The 17,638-nt window shown below is 45.0% G+C and overlaps 1 protein-coding gene across 2 annotated transcripts in view; it reads left to right on the forward strand.

Moving 5' to 3' along the window:
- The first annotated feature begins 9,663 nt into the window (after nucleotides 1-9,663).
- Nucleotides 9,664-17,638, forward strand: part of RASSF7 (Ras association domain family member 7) — a 230,501-nt gene continuing 222,526 nt past the window's right edge. The window contains exon 1 of one of the 2 annotated variants that reach the window (XM_085644827.1): nucleotides 9,664-9,801. The gene's annotated coding sequence lies outside the window, so the exon portion shown is untranslated. The remainder of the gene's footprint in view (nucleotides 9,802-17,638) is intronic. The other variant, XM_085644820.1, reaches the window with a different exon arrangement.

Below are 17,638 nucleotides of genomic sequence, written 5' to 3' on the forward strand. Positions count from 1 at the left end.
GTCTGGTAGTGTCTCTCGGTTTTGGAAGATATTCCTACTTAACCTGTACGATTTCTCATTTTCTCCAATTGGCCCAGATAGTTATATGTGCAAACATTATATAATTGTTCTTTTAAATTACCACTTGTGCAGCGCACAGTCTGCCATCAGTATGGATTCGCAAAACCTTCCAGTAGTATGGGGTATGACTTTCTTTAATGTGGCCATTATAGACTACAGTTTTATTCTCTTTTTCATGGACTGGCTTGACAGCTCATCTATTGCCAGACAATTATATGAGCATCACTAGAGAGGGGCTTTGGATCCGCCCACATGTTGGCAGCCAGCAGGACATGTTTTGTTTGGGAAGAAGTTGTGTGCTTCCACAAAAAAGTGCTTGTCTTCTAGGTCCAGGCAGCTGTGATTATTTTGCTTATTTATCCAGCTGCCTAAGCTTAAACTACACACACACGACATTAGAATGCCATTGAAGGGACGTAGAAAACTAGATGATTTGTGTGGTTTTCCTCTGGCAGCAGCACAGATGGGGAGAGGGCTGTCATTAACCTACATGGATGTTTATGTCTGACTTTTTTTTGGGGGGAGTTTTATATAGCACAAACTAGACCCCAAGATATCAGGCTGCTGACCGTTGGGTGGAAGCACGGCTGTGCAAGGCTCTCATGAACCGTGGGAGGCAGTTTGCGGCTGCTGCGACTATTTCGAGCTGTTTTTGGGAAAAGCTGCAGATGAGACGGCTGCAACGGCTTGGCTTGGCTCGGCTATTCAGATGCCCGGTCTTGCGTCTGCTGTGGACTTTGGGCACTTTCCGCATTACGGTCACAAAGCACCAAGCAAGTGCCTGGATTAGTGACGTGTGCGGTGCTGCGTGGGCTGTGTTGGAGTGGAGTGGAGAGTCTGGGTCGGCGTTTAGACCCGGTCTGCTTAATTGAAAATGCCCCCTGACCTTCATAGCTTTTTGGACCTGCTCGTCGTGTGTGTGTCAATTGGTGGCTTTGTGGAACCGTCGCTATCTGCTGGCTGCATGATTATCGGCTGCAATTTGGTCAGTTTTGGAGCAGAACAGCTGGGGCAGAACAAGCAGCACCAGGAGTACCACCCAGTCTGCTAGGTGTAAAAAGTGCAAAAGTGCAAGACTCCTAAAGAGAACATGATTTCCTCACCCACAGCTGGTAAGCGTGTATATTAACAAAGAAAGAATTATAAACTTAAAGGGAGCGCGCTGGATCATTTATTTCTGTGCCGGTGCTTGTTTATTGCCACCTTCATTCCCGCATGGACTAGGGGCAGTCAATTTAATCCCTGCCACTCGATCTGCCGGTGAGCGGGACCCTTGTCGTCGCAACACCCTGGTGGGACTCGGAGTCCCAGGGTGCCTCAACCAGCTACACCTGCTGTGAGGTGAGGTGTGACCATGGCGCTATAAAGCGCTGCCTCGACCCCCACGGTTAAGGGCGGGCCCGTCCTAGCCTGTCACAGCCAGGAATAGGCTGGACCCACCATCTGACATTTGGGCTGACATTGCCGGGTCTCGAGTTCTCAAGGTACTGCCCCACAATTTCATTTATCTTTTCCTCTCTCTGGCAAGGCTCTGAGGACCTGAGCTAAGTAAGGGTAGTCTTTCGATCATGGCCAATTACAAGGATGCCCATGCACGACCAGGGGCTGGCATTGCGGGAACATTGGATGCCTTTTTAACAAGGGCCGAGTCGGTTCTGACCCACCAAATCCAGTTGACTGAAAGGCGATTGTCTATGGATACCCTTGTTAATCAGAAGCGCTCTTCATTAGGTCACCTATGTTCAGATAATTCCCCAGCACCCCCTTACTACCCAAGTCATGTGTGCTCTGTTCATATCGAACCAAATATGGCTGGGTCGTTAGTAGTCTTGGGCTCTGTGCCAGTGGCTGCCGATTCTGTTGATTTTGTTGCAAGTGGGGACTCGATTGGTCTCAACACAGTTCTCACGTGTGGAGGCGCAACGTTGGCGATGCCTCCTCCGACGCTGCCGGTTGTGCGCAACACAGTTTCTCCTGATCCTTCTGTGTTATCAAGTTTGTGTGACTCTGGCACCAACGAGGTTTCAACAAGGTCAAAAACCTCTCTGAGGGAAAACCAATCTAGGCCAACCACAACCACTAATCCAACTCCCGCAGCAAAGAGGAAGAGGGGTGGATCTGTTCTAAAGGCTAAGCCTAAACCTCTGCAGAAAGTCACAAAGCGAAAACATCCAGAAGTCACAGTCACAAACACCGTACTAGTGTCAAGCCCATACTCTGGGGTCAATAGTGGTAATACTCATTCCTTGTTTGACTTGGGAAAAAATGCCGGTAGTGAACCAGACCAGTGGAGAAGGCTAGAGACTCTAGTCACTGTACTCCTAAACCCAATAATGAACAAATTGCTATTAATAGAGGAGAAATTGTTGCATCTTGAAGGTCATAAAGGTTCACAGCTCAAAAAAGGGGTATGCTCTTGTAAGTGTGAATGTTTAGCTACTGATGTTGATACTTCCCCACAGTACCCTGTGCACCTTGTGCACCCGTAGCTATAGATCCCCAGTCATCAGCTCCCTCTATAGCAGGCTCAGATCCCCGCTCAAGCAATGTATCCTCAAAGGTACCCAATGAAGGTAACTTACAATTAAATCTCAAGCCTCACTCTACAGCTACTGCAGCCACTGCTACCCGACAGGCTCCCAATAAGGGTTTATTACCCCAAACAACAGAGAGGGAGGTTGGTGGTCAGCAGATGGGTGCAGATGTTTGTCGACCCCTGACTGTACATCAGTCTCTACACCTCCTAAAGCCTCGTCCCCCTGGTTGTGATATTGGGAAAATGTCCCCCCCCTTGAAGGAGGACCAACATGAATCCACAGCCCAACTCCTGAGCAAATCATCGCACTGGCTGACTTACCAATTTAACGACAGAGTGATTAGAGAGCCCTTTTTAGGTAATCAACTAATAATGGCCAGAAGAGTGGGGTGGTTAGGATCAACTCAGAAAACTATGGAGGGAGATTGTGTGATCTTAAACTTTCATAATTATTCAATGCCAAGATACCTTGTGGAACAACTTCATTGGGATCCAAGTAGTCACACCCAAATCAGAGCACACCCTTATGTATACTTTTTTGGGTCACATCAACGAGGGGATACTGGAATTAACATTACTGGGGGTAGGGGGAATCTGACACATACTGTGCAGCACCTATCGGGAAGTAGGTGCTTAATTCTCGAGAATAGATTTGCCCCCTTAAGTGGTTTAGACCAATGCGACTGACTAATGCCCTTAGAGGAACCAATCTCGTTAGGTAGCACTGGCCAAAGTATGACACAATCAATACATTTTTGTAATGACAGAGTGACAAATTTCCCAATTGAACAAACCGGAGGCCTTGAAACGTTAAACCCAGGTACCCCTATAACGACATCTATTATCTCCTGGAATATAGCGGGGCTTAAAGCCAAGCTGAATTCTAAGGATTGGTTGGAATTGATTGACCATTATGATGTGTGTATATTCCAAGAAACATGGTCAATACACCCTATATATCATTTGGGATACCTTAATTTCTTCAAACCAGCAACCCAAGGGCAGAAGGGTAACCCAACAGGGGGGCTTGTAATCTGGGTTAGGCAGAATTTAAATCTTTGTGCACGTGTAATTCCCATTGATAGCCTTGACATTATGGCCATTCGCTTACACGCTAACCCCAATGCTTTGTTTACAGTTGTTAACGTCTATGCTAGGGGATTACCCAGTGGAAGGCAGTCTGGTACAGTCAACATCCTGGAGGTCTTTTTGGGGAGACGGAATGACAACTCAGTTCTAATCATCACAGGGGATTTCAACCCCACCTTTGAGCCCCTCGATACAGAGGATTTCAAACTGACTGAGGAAGAAGACGGGTTGTGGAACGTTCCCTCTTTGGAGCTTCCTCCCATCAAGCGTTGGTCTGAGGCATCTCTTCAGCTTAAGGCACTGTGTATGGAGAAAGGCCTTAGGGCAGTAAATGGCCACACACCCTCCAATAAACAGGGTAGCAACACTTTTAATGATGGGAAAAGCTCAAGCCGGATAGACTATATATTAATACATTTAGAATATTGGTCCTCGGTAATTGATATGGAGGTCATGGAGAGGGCTGAAAGCGACCATAATCTCCTGCTACTAAAGATGGTCATTAAGGTCTTGACACAGTCATTAATTCCCCCTACGTCATGTTCTACAAGTGAAGTCCAGCTCTGCAATAGCACAAGGAGGGTTAAATGGGATAGGATATTGAACAATGACCATGCACTGACAGAAATTAAGGCTATAGTTTCTAACACCCTGAGTGACTTACAAGCCACTGCACCACAGCCTGACCTAAACAAAAGAATCACGTCAACCCACAAGGACCTGTTTGGCAAAATACGATCCTTTAAAAAAAAAAAAAAAACAGTTACTATACCGTACAAACAGAGGGATAATGAGGCAAGATGGTATAATAACGTTTGTAGGGTAGCCTACAAATTGCTTGCGGCTGCCATAAAACAGAATGCTGGTGCCGCAATTAAGCTTGCTCGCCAGCATTATAAATTTACACTCCATAGGCAAAAAAGGACTGGGATGAGCAGAGATGGTCGGATCTTTATCAAGCCAGTCAAGAGAGGAACCTCCAGTCCTTTTGGCACCAGGTTAAATGGGGAGGGAGGGGCAAGCTCCTGTGCCTCACAACCATGTATCCCAGGAAATGTGGGTTTCTCACTTCTGCAACCAATTTGTGATGGAGAGAGAAGGTGCTGAGGAGGAACCCTACATAATCCCGCAATATAACACTGCACTGAGCTTTGACATTAGGGAAGTCAAAATAGTGTTGGGTGCAGTCACCAGTGGCCGTGCGCCCGGCCCTGATGGTGTTCCGTCCGACCTGTTTCTTCACGACAGGGCTACCTGGAAGGATTATGTACTCATGTTAGCAAACGCTATAGCAAGTGGAGCACCCATCCCCGATACCTGGAAGGGGGCTGAGATCTTGCCCATCTACAAAAAAGGAGATCGCTCACTTCCGGGTAACCATAGACCCATCAGTCTTATAGATGCCATCCAGAAAATCATAGCCAGAATGGTACTAAACAGGATACAAGACTAGATTGTTAAAAAAGATATACTGACCCCATTACAAGCTAGGTTCCGTACTATTGTGAGCACGATAGATCAGGTTTTCCAGTTTATTTTGATATACTGGAGGGTAGTTTTGTTGACGGGAGGTACCATTTATGCCGCTTTCTTAAAGTCTGCCTTCGATCTAGTGTCTCGCACGAAACTCTGGAGGGTGCTCGCTGATCTGGGTATGCCCGCTGAGTTATTATCTTTAGTGGTGCGTGTTCATACAGAGAATTATGCCCAAGTTCGCTGGAGTCCGCAGGGCAATAAAACCAGTAGGTTCCCTGTAGAAAAAGGGGTTCGACAAGGGTGCGTTTTGGCCCCAACCTTGTTTTTGTTGTTCATCAGTGGGGTAGTCGATTACTTTTCCATGCTCCCTATGGACTCACCATCACTTGCGGGAGTTAAAATCCCCATACTCATGTTTGCCGACGACACCCTCATAAGTTCTAAAACGCAGAGTGGTCTGCAGAGGGCACTAATGAGATTCGAAAGATTTTGTAATGAGTGCGGCCTGGTAATAAATGCAGACAAAACAAAGTTCATGGTCCTCCATAGACGTCGGGCCATTAAGGGAAGGGTATCTCTTAATGATGCCCTACTTGATCAAACTGACGTTTTTAACTACTTGGGGATAACACTAGGGAATAAACTTAATTGGAAGCCGGAAATAGAAACACTGGCACTCAAACACCGTCATTTGGCTGGAGCCTTGTTGAAAGAGTTCAAGTCTTCGAAGACCGAGCCCATGCTCCCATTGTTAAAAATTTACAATTCTAAAGTTATAGCTTCTGTTACCTATGGAGCAGAGCTTTGGGGCTTCGACTATTTAGCTCCACTAGCCCTAGCTCAAAACAAGTTTCTGAGAAATGTCATTGGCGTTTCACAGAGTACCCCCATAAAGCCTGTCTACTATGACCTAGCATGGAGCAAAGTTTCACCCCATAGCGTATTGGCGTAGACTGTGGACTAATCCAGAGCTGCAGCACTATGCCTCTGCTTTAAAAGATGTATGGGCATCTGACACATCTTGTAAAATAAAATGGCTACAAAACATCAAAGCCACTTTGACAAATATGGGTGTGTGACATTTATGGGACGATCCAGAGGGTCAGCAGTTTCCCTCAAAAAAAGATATGAAGTAGCTCTATTGGTCCATGGTGGCGAGGAGGAACATATCGACTGCTGAATCTTCATCGATGACAGGGAAAGTTTTAGAGCATAAGCCCTGTCCCCAATATGAGTCTTACTGGGACATTATCACCAAAACCAGGGACAGAAGCCTTTATCTACAATTTCGGGTGGGTACGCTATCCATAAACTCATTTACATGCAACTGGCACAACTCAAATGATAATAAATGTAAGTTGTGTATGAGGCAGGAGGAGACCTATTCTCATATTTTATTTGTCTGCCAGGCCTATCAGGCGCCACGATGCAAATGGCTGAAACCATTATGCAAGAATATGGGTGTTAGAAGTAGTGCAGTTGAACAGAGAATACTGGTGACCGACCCAAGTATTCCGACTGTCATAACCGTTGCTCGATTTTTGAGCTGGGCATGGCTTATTCGGTAAAAGACTACAAGATCGCCAAATACAGCAAACCCTCCTACATGAACAAGAAAAATGTTGGACCAGGCGGGTTAGCCTATTGTTTGCAACAAAATCCAGAACTTAGTTGGTGCTCTAACTGTTCCCTTAAGTAATTGCAAATAGAGGTTACAAACTGCTCGGCCCTAATCCCACAGTGTATGGCAATGTATGGCAAATTTTGATGACTGTATTATGTTTTTATAATCTTTTAGATTCTACTGATATTTTAATCATAGTACTTTTTCACTATTTATATGATAAATAGTTATGCAACTGGTTTTGCTTTAATAGGTGGAAAGTAGTAGTTTTAATGATCACATTTTAGAGTCATATGCTTTTTTTTTAACTGGTGTGTGTATTGTTTATTGTCTTTTGTGATTTCAAGCGATAGAAATAAGGACTTTTGAAATTGATATCAGAGTGTTTTACATGAGCACCAGTTTTGTTACAGATGGACACATTCATTTTTGCTAGGCACAGGGAGATTAAGTGATTTGCCTAGTATCACAGGATGATGAGCGTCAATGCCGAGACTGGAACCCGGTTCCCCAGCTTTGAGGTCGACTGCTCTAGCCATAAGGATACATCCTCTCCCCTGGCTAGAAAGTATGAATGTCACCTTTATTTATTTATTTAAAGGTTTTGTAGAGCGCGTAGTAACCCTAGAGCATCCCAGCGCTAAACCTGAAATTCCGAGGGTATCACCAGTGGGGGAGTTTTATGGATGAGGAAAGAGGAGGGTCTTCAGTGATTTTCTAAACTGAAGAAGATTGGGTTCTAATCTCAATCGTTTTGGGAGGTTGTTCCAGCGTTTGGCCGTGTGGACCGAGAAGCGGCGGCCACCGGTCCTGGCTTTTTTGACTCTGGGGACTGTGATGAGATTTTCTCCACTGGACCGGAGGGCCCTTTCTGCTTTGTAAGGGATAATGAATTCCTTGAGGAGGGGAGGGCCATTGTTGTTCAGGGTTTTGTGGGCCAGACAGAGAGCCTTAAAGGCCACTCTTTCTCTGACTGGGAGCCAATGGAGAGACTCGAGGGCTGGTTTAGCAGATGATCTTGCTGGTGTACCAGTCAGAAGGCGCGCGGCGGCATTTTGGACTTTCTGCAAGGTGTTGAGCGTGGCTTCGGGAGCTCCCAAGTAAATAGCATTGCAGTAGTCTAGTCTCGCCAGAATGAGGCCCTGAATGAGAAGTTTCTTGGCGTTCGCTGGGAGCAACGGGAAGACCTTTCTGCAGGCTCTAAGGAGTCCGAAGCATGTTCCTGCAGTTTTTGTTGCCTGCGTTCTAAAGCTTAGGTCGTTATCGATCCAAACGCCTAGGCTTTTTACCTCTTCCTTAGCGGTGGGGGGATTGCCCAGGCAGTCGGGCCAGAGGTGAGGCGGCAGGGAGGGTCCTTTGTGGCCGAGCATCAGTATCTCGGTCTTTGAGCCGTTTAATTTTAGTGATGAGAGGTTCATCCAGCGGTGGACTTCAGTGAGACAGCTATGAAGGTCCGAGGGGGCGTGGTGGGGGTGTGAGAGGGTAACCACCAGCTGGGTATCGACCTTTTAAACTACACCAATATTATTCTAAAGTTCTTTGCTACCACACAAATACACATCCATTCCCGAACTATTTACTTGTAATGCTCCACACTACAGGTAAAGAGCTTTCAAGCCAGACCTATTGGCATTGCAATGCTTGCTGAGTTGTGTGGTCAGTATAGTGAGCACACTGCAACGGGATCTAGTACTAACCATTTGAAACTAGTCAGTGGGAAATGTCCACTAAGCAAGTCACATGGAAGACGCCTTTCACCAGAAGACCAGCCAGAAAACACGGAGCTGTCTGCTGGCCAAAGTTTGGCAATAGCCGAAGTAGCGGAAGCGATGTGCAGATGATATGGGATAGGGAGTTTTAGCAAAAAAGCTACGGTAGAGAGCTAAACCTCACATATACGGAATTACTACTGGAGTGGCATTGCCCAAGTTGCACTGCTTAAAAGGCACGACTGCAGGACATCTGAGAAGCTTCCAGAACAGCCCACAGCCTCACTGAGGCTTTAATGCGTGCTGAGTAGACCTATCTGAAGGAAAGGTGGGCTACATGGAGCCAGACTTCCTTAAAGGCTGGTCTAAGATGGGGATACACTAAAGGAAACAGGACACTTTGCTGCACCTGCCCCATTGTATGAGACCTGCCTGCCTACGTAGTCTTCTGCTCCTATTTCCACTTGCAGTGTCGGAGAACTGGCAGGAAGGGAGTGTTAAAGAGTGCACGCACACACAATCTCTGCATTTAATGTTGCCTTTGGACTGAAATGCATGAAGGTTGGTCGTAGCTGGCAGTCGGGCAACAGGTAAGTGGCACCGAGGTCCAAGATTGTGGAGGTCCCACTAGACCCCAATTATATCCTTTTCTACTACAAAACTAGGAAATGGGGACATTTCCCTTGCTTTAAGCCCCAGAGTGCCCGAAGTGCTGCGGTAGGAACTCACATGTCTATAAAAGCATGCATGTCCTCGGATATACAGGCTTGCCAGACTCATGGCCTATCATGAAATCTCCCTATTTCCTTGCTGGCCGACTCTGTCTCTGTACTGCCGCCCCCACTTGCCACCTCCCCTCGCTCCCTTTTCTTATCCTCAGTAAATGGGACACTGGTAGGAGCAGCATCGCCGCCTCCCCAACCTCTTCATCCCCCACAAAGCCCGCACAGACACAAAGCCGTGGCCGGCCCCCACCGCCCCTGCTCCGTCTCCCTGGACACTGCCATGCTCTTCACTCTCAGACACACAACAAGCACTCAGACAGCACATGAGTGGGCCCACGGCAGGCTCTGATTGGCCGCGAGCCGCTTTTTGAATGGATGGGTGTCCGTGGCAACGAGAAGCAGGCCTCCATCCCCACTGCATCCCCATCTCAAAGTGCGGCGTGCTCCGAGGACCAGGGGGAGCGGATCGGAGGAGGCTCGCAGGACCGCGGCCACCGGCGGAGGGGCATCGAGAGGCGAAGGCCGCCAGCGGAGGAGCGTCAGGCTTGCCCGTGGGTGAGCCCCGTGCCAAGGTACTGACAGGTAGGAGTGCTCCAGGGACGGAGGCGAGACAGAGAGGAAGGGATTCAGAAGCGGGTTGGCGCCCTCCTGCTTGTTTGTAACTTGTGTTTTCTTAGGGTATCTTTCAAGAAACTGCTCTTTTAAACTTAAATGAATGAGTTTATCGCACACTCTTCTAAACTCTCAAGTTGTCCGCTGGTTCGACGCACAGGCACACATACTCTGACGCACATAGATCTTTCTCTCACACTAAGCCATCCCATGGCCACAGGGGTGGGTATCCTTTCGCTCATACTGAATTATCTCACACGCACGCACAATCTCACGCACAAACGATCACATGAGCCCTTGTCTCTCGCGCGCACACCAGCTCCCACATGGCCTGACACACACAGGTGTAGTGTCGCGCCACGACACAACAGGCTCAGGGTTCCATACACACATTGTCATATAGCCACACTGGCTGCCTGTCTCTTACGCACAGAAATAGAAGGCATGTAACACTAAGTACGACGAAGGAAACACATGCATGGGTTTACACATTAACTTGGTTTTGTTACTTGGTGAGCAGGCGTACAGACTCTTGGAAGTGCGGCAAATGATTGACAGAAGACGGCGGTGTATGCTGACGTAGAAGATTCTGCGGAGGAGGGAAGGTGGTTTTGGTGAAGAGTGAAATAGACTGTGCGTCATCAGGCGGGGAAGAGGGGGTGCGTGTGATAAGCACATTGGAAGAGAAACGCACCTAGTGATGGGTCTGTGAGGAGGAGAGTGTGTCTCTGTGGGTCTGTCAAGGGTTATATCACGCGAGAGTCTGTGGAGGGTTGCACGAGGTTATGTTGAAGGGTTTGCGATGGTTTGTTGGAAGATAGTGCAAGTCTGTAAAGAGCTGCGTGAGGGTCTGTTGGGTCTAATATGAGGGTCCACTAGGTAGGGGCTCTTGTTGGGAATGTTGAGGTCTGTCTGGGGCCATGCATTGGGCTGGTGGAGCCCATTTATGGGTCATGTGGGAACTATGCGAGGGTCTGCGAAAGCCTGCTAGGAGCTGTGCCGGTTCCTCCTGCAGACCATGTGAGATTTTTAGATCTATGGTAAGATCTATTGAGCCTGTTTTAGAATCATTTGTGGGTGACGCGAGAGTCTCTTGAGGACACTGAGTGTTTTCTTTGCATCTAAAATGTGGGCCTCACACAGCTCTTGTATTTGACATATGTTATGCAGTGCATCATCCTAAATTTGTGCATATTTTGATGTCACTTGCACTGTCTGCCGTGCTTGTGTCGGGCTAAAGTGTGTTCTTTTGATGAAATCTAGTGAGAGAACAGCACTTTTTAGGAGCTATTTGTGTATTCTTGCATTGGTTGGGTGACAATTTCTAACTAGAAAGCTGTAATGCTGTACATACTATGGGAAATGCTTATGCCATGCAATGATGGTAATTTTAACTGTGGAAAGACTGAGCAACGATTGGATTTCACTGGTGGACCGATGTCTTCCACCTGGAAAGCTTAAATAAGAAGAAGAAGCTGTTCAATCCTTCGCCGGCTGGCCAGAGCCCCTTGATTCACTCAGCAGTGGATGTGACTCATCTATATTCCTGCATTCAGAATCTGACTCAATCAACCGCTGATGGTTCTACTATGACGCAGTATTTTATCATTGACTAGAATCCAACCCCTGGTGGATCGACCAATCGAAGCACTCATCAGATCTTTGATTGTTACTACTACTGGCTGTCCTGTCTTGTCCTGAATAAGACCCGCCGTGACTCCAATTGAATCACGCACCTCCTTGGGTCGAAACGTCCACGTGCTCTACACAATCCTTCCCCATTCTCTCCACTCCACGTAATAGCAGAACCGTGTTTGGATTGGAGATTCAATGATATAGGGATCGATGTCTAATGAATTAACATTTCATATAAATTTTGTACAGCACTGTATATATGTTATTCACTCAAAGCACCTTGTCACTTCTAGATCACCTCATCACTGATTAGTTTATTGTTTGCGCCGCTTTTTAACAACAAAATTGATCTCCGTGACAGTCTGACTAAGATATAACTCAAATTGTATACTGGAAAAATGAATTAATTTACCAATACAATTGATATTGATTACATCAATCTAGGTGTGTTTCCCGTTATTCTTTTCATGTACAAAAGCTGTTAAAGTAATTATCTAACTTCCGACAGAACCTACCTTACCGTAGATATTAAACAAGAACAAGAGCAACCCTTCTGTCCATGTGAACATGGGTAATAAGTGATCCTTGGAACACGTGTTCACATGGAACTCATTTCATAGAACAATGTATAGTAGCACAGAACTTTCTGTGTGGAATCAATCTTTATGTCAACATTCTTAGTTCAATCAACGTTGATATTTTGTTAAAAATTGTAGAAAATATTGAACAACAGCCTGTATTACTAGGTAACTTTGATTTACCCGAACCGACTTTTATTTGGAAAAACAGATATTTAATTTCAAGTTATTCATCAAAACACTTTGTGAATGATAAGGAGTTTATTTAAAAAAAAGAAACGAGAAAAGAGAAATGAATAGACCCAAAGTGTAAGGAAAACCAAAACCGAACCACGAAAAACAGTGACCCCCAGCGACGCATGTACAAAGACAGTCTGTTTGCTATAATTGTGACACACTGATTAATCCCCTGTGTCCGTAATTGTTATTGAAGATAATTTGCGGTCTTAAAGAAAACAACCAATATACCGTTGATGCTCACATTTTCTTTTCACTGTGTTTACCCTGGTTCGGTTTTGGTTTTCCTTACAGTTGGGATCTATTCATTTCTCTTTTTTCATTGCTTTTTTAAAAGAAATTTCCTTATCACTCACAAAGTGATTTGATGAATACCTTGAAATTACATAACTGTGTTTCCAAATAAAACTTAGTTTGGCTGATTCAAAGTTACCTAGAAATACTGGCTGTTTTTCAATACTTTCTACAATTTTTAACAAAATATCAATGTTGATTGAACTAAAAATGTTTCCACTTGTAGTGGTCTCTGCTAGAGGTGAGTTTCCTTCCGAACTCAGAGGGTGCCTATACTGTTGGGAGGTGTTTTGATGTCTTCTGTGAGATACCTTGGAGTCTGTTGGGGGCTGTATGTGAGTGTCTTTGGACATTACTTTAAGGGGCTGCTGGAGGGTATGTGAGAGTCTATTGACATTACTTTTAGGGTCTGGTGGTGGCTATGCTGGGGTATGTTAAGGCTATCTTGGGGCCTGTTGGGGCTATGGTGGGGTCTATTGGAAACTATACAAAGGTCTGTTGAGGGCTGACTGGGGGCTATCAGAGTGTCATATTTGAGAGTCTTTTTATGACCATACAAGAGACATGTGGGTAATGTGAGTATCTATTCAGCATAGATGCCTGCTTGTTTATTACCTCACCACCTCTGCTTTTTCCAGTTGGTGAGCTTTACCGGACTTTCTGGTGCAAACTCATACAACAAGTGTTCTGGTCTGCTGAGCTACCCTGTGCTGTATCAGCCTGTTGTCATAGACTTGGCTGTCACCTAATTGAGACATATCCATCCATTGTTTGTATCTCTGGTATTTAACAATATTTGACCCTGATGACTTAAGTCCTTTCAAAGTGTGCTTGACAAACCTAGAGACTTACAGAGAGAATTGTCATCTGAGGTCATATCTTAATTCTAAGTCACGGGCCCTCTTCGTTTTCTCTATTGTGTTCCCTTTCAGTTGCCTCTGCTAGTCTTATAGTGTATTAAATATATATTAATTTTCAAAGAAATGCCAGTGACTATTAATAGATCTTGGTTGAGTGTGTTATTTTGTGTGGTAAATTGGGTTTGAGCTCAAATATCTTAGCTTCTTGTAGGGTAAGTTTTGACAGCTCAACCACAGCTACTAATGGAGAGTCAAAGAAATTGAGCAAGTCTTGGCTCCTTTTCACCAATAAGGACAGCACTTAATACAGATATTCAATCATAAGGACACAGTCATCCATAAACATTTACACACGAGCAAATATTCCATATACACACAGATTCATGCACTCCCTCTGACGTCCAAATCTCACCGCGCCTACCCCTCTATAGAATCCTGGTGATCCAGACTGGTGACTCCTTTCTTTTGGCGCATTGATCTCTAGTACAGGTGCAACACGAAAGAGGAAGCTGACATCCAGGCACCAAACCACGTGGTGGTATGCGTCCTCAGGGTTCAAGAGTCAGAGAGCTGCTCTCTGCCTCCTGAGCCCTTGTAAGGACTAGCACATGTGTGTAGTGTGCCAAGGTATCACAGAGCACTATGGGGCTGACAAGCTGGGGGCAGGCGGATTGGGGCACTTGTGAATAGAGGAGGATAGTAGTGAGTCTCTCGTGCACACTGACTGAGGAAGACAGCTGAGTTGAGGACATGAATTAATGTAGTCAGTCACTCTGTGGCTTTAAAGTATAACCACAAATTGATTGGCTATGTTATTGTAGTTATCTCATGTGTGGTTCCTATTAGTCCCACAAGTACAGAGCGTGTATTCTTGTCCTTGGGGGTTCTTCTTGCCTGAGCATCCCATCACTATCAATCAGGATACCACAGACGGCCACTGGCATCCCTCAGGCCGCACTGGGTCACATACTTAGAGAGACAATGCACTGATCGCGAATGGTTGGCCATATTAGAGGGTACCACACATATCACCAGAAATACCTGATTCCGCTTAATACGGTATTATATACTTCAGAGAGCGTACATGACACCAGCTAAGATTAATAGATATTGTAACTGTGTAGATGCTAAATGCCCAAGATGCGATACTTTAGATGCAGACCTATTGCATATGCTGTGGGCATGCACTCCTCTTGCCTCTTTTTGGAGAGCAGTTATGACTCATTTGACCACATGCATGGGTCGCACGGTTGAGTGTTCTTAGGAGGATTGCCTACTATGCCTCTTCCATAAGACCAAAAAACACAAAGTCACATCACGATTCATAGACCTCGAACTTATTGTAGCCAAACGCTTAATTACTAGGTGCTGGAAATCACCGGACCCACCACACATTAAGGCCTGGTGATAGTCGCTGACATGCTGGGCACAGGCAGAGAGTGTGGCATTGCGGTGAGAGAATACACTGGGCCTGCAAATGCCCCTGCTGGTGGGGGCATGGGATGCGATTTTGCTAGCTATCCGAAATCTAGAGCAGAATGATCCGGAAGCACCCGAATCTCCTGCATGATGCTTTCAGACAGACAGCTCAGGGGGCTCGCATAACATGTACTGACTATCACTGATGGTTCTGCGGGTCTGGGGTTTGTGCCACCCTGCCGGCGCTGCGTCCCTCACTTTCATGTTCAGGACATGTTACGTACACTCGATACACAGCGGCTAGAGCAAAGCAACCTAACCAGGTAGACAAGAAATACACGTGGTAGCAAATCACACCACGGGGTAGATGAGAGGTACTAGTTCGGGCGAGAGGGCCAACACATGCTCTTTGCGGTACGACACAAAAACATCCCAGTTCATATATCCCCTTTTTCTATTATAGATCATCATGCTCAGACACATATTATAGGGTGCACAGGTAATGCAGAGCACATACACTCCCCTTTATAAAGATAGTCGTTGATGTAAGTCTATTCATATATATATATATATTCACAGAAAAAACCATAGGTTTCAGGGGTGTTATAGTTAGCTGCCCATTTCACTCATACAAAGCCATAGAAATTCCTCTGTTATAGTTAGTTATGCTAACTATAACTCACGCGCCGCAATGCACTGCTGATGATGTCACATATTGCATCATTCATGACATGGTCAGTGACATCACTGATGACATCTCAAATGACATCACTGATGACATCATCCACTTGACAATCTGATACACCTCATCATACACTAGTATAAGCTTTCATCACTCACAGTAAAATACAGAGTACCATATTTGAAACCATTGACACACCAATACCAGTTACTACATACCCACTCACTGATTCCTAAGTCTACACACACAACTACCCATTCAACAACAGAATCATCTATACATTAATTAATAGAACACTATCAAATGCACTTATACACATATATAGACATTGACACATCAGCAGTCATCTTAGTCGGTTATGCAGTCATCCTACTCACTCATGAAAAAAATGTATCGCACTTAAATTTACTCACTTACACAATTATCCAACAACACCTTATTTATTCAAACACATAGTAACTCATCGTTAATATGTTAAAAAAGCACCATTACAAATATACACTCATTCATATAGTTACTCTCACAATCACTGACTCTTACACATACTTATTTATATACACCAACTCTCACATACAATGCCTTTTATTTTTTTACTTTGTTGAAGATGTACAACTAAAACATATATTTGCTCACCAACACACAAATAAATACACTCAGTCACCCAAACAACTGTTTCCACATGCACTCTTAAACCCATACACCTAGTCAATCAACCATTCACACATCTATGCATAGAGTTACACACACCCCATCCAACCACACACAAACTCAGTGTCCCATACAAATACTCACCCAACTAATCAATAACTAATATACACACTCATGTAGTTAGTGACCAACTGATGCAGCATGTTATACAACAACAGAGACAGTGCTGCACACATTCACATAGTTTAGTTACTAATCCATGTATTAAGTGAGACACTTTTAATTACTCACTTAAAAAGTCAGTCAGACAGCTACTAAATCCTCCATCTAGACAGTTATATATCCACTCAATCTTCAATACAGATTGGTATATATATATATATATATATATTCACTGAAAAAACCATAGGTTTCACACATGTTATAGTTAGCTGGACATTTTACTGATAAAAAACCAATGAAATTCCCCCGTTATAGTTACTGTAGGCAACTATAACTCACGCGACCGTAATCCTCTGCTGATGCTAATACTGTATTTAGACACTTATTTGCCCATGTCTTCTTCCATTAAATTTTAGCTATACATATATTACAAATATTTTTTTTTCATAAAGACACATATGTCATCAGCAGAGGATTACGGTCGCGTGAGTTATAGTTGCCTACAGTAACTATAACGGGGGAATTTCATTGGTTTTTTATCAGTAAAATGTCCAGCTAACTATAACATGTGTGAAACCTATGGTTTTTTTCAGTGAATTTGCAAGGTTTTTTAAATGCTAATTCCTAACTATAACGTGTGTGAAACCTATGGTTTTTTCAGTGAATTTGTACGGTTTTTTAAATGCTAAGTTACTTTACGCCATTTGTGGCGTGCGCGCCCACTTAACGCAGTTCGTTCCGTGCGCGCACGGTGCGCTTCGCGCACCGCGTGCCCACGTTACGCTAGATGGGCCATGAACGCACGATGCACTTCGCGCACCGTGTGCACATGGAGGACATATGATGAGCATCGTTGTGACAGGTAAATTATATGTTTTGTTTACCTCTCATAAGCCATGCACAAAAGGTGCACTTCGGGCACCTTTTGCACACGGGGTGGGGAGAATGTGGATATTTTTTTTTTTTTTTATTATTTCTTACCGTACGCGTACGGTAAGCGTAATCGGCGAAATTTTCGAAAAAATTAAAAGTGCCTTTTTTCACTTGGGGGATCGTTGGGGACTCCCTCGACATGGCTAGGTGCTTGGGATCTGTGTAAACAGCCCCTTTTCATGTTTTTGCACTTTGTTTTTCACCCCCCTGTCAGAGTGCGAGAGAGAAAATGGCGGCCGCCGCTTCCTGGTTTCGACCGATTCGAATGTTTACTAAGATCTAAGGGCCAATCAGAATCGCGCTCGCGCACGCCACCGTACGCGTACGGTAAGCGCACCGTAAGCGCACCGTAAGCTGCC

The sequence above is a fragment of the Triturus cristatus genome, chromosome 3_1 (genome assembly GCF_964204655.1).
Source record: "Triturus cristatus chromosome 3_1, aTriCri1.1, whole genome shotgun sequence".
NCBI classification, from domain to species: Eukaryota; Metazoa; Chordata; class Amphibia; order Caudata; family Salamandridae; genus Triturus; species Triturus cristatus.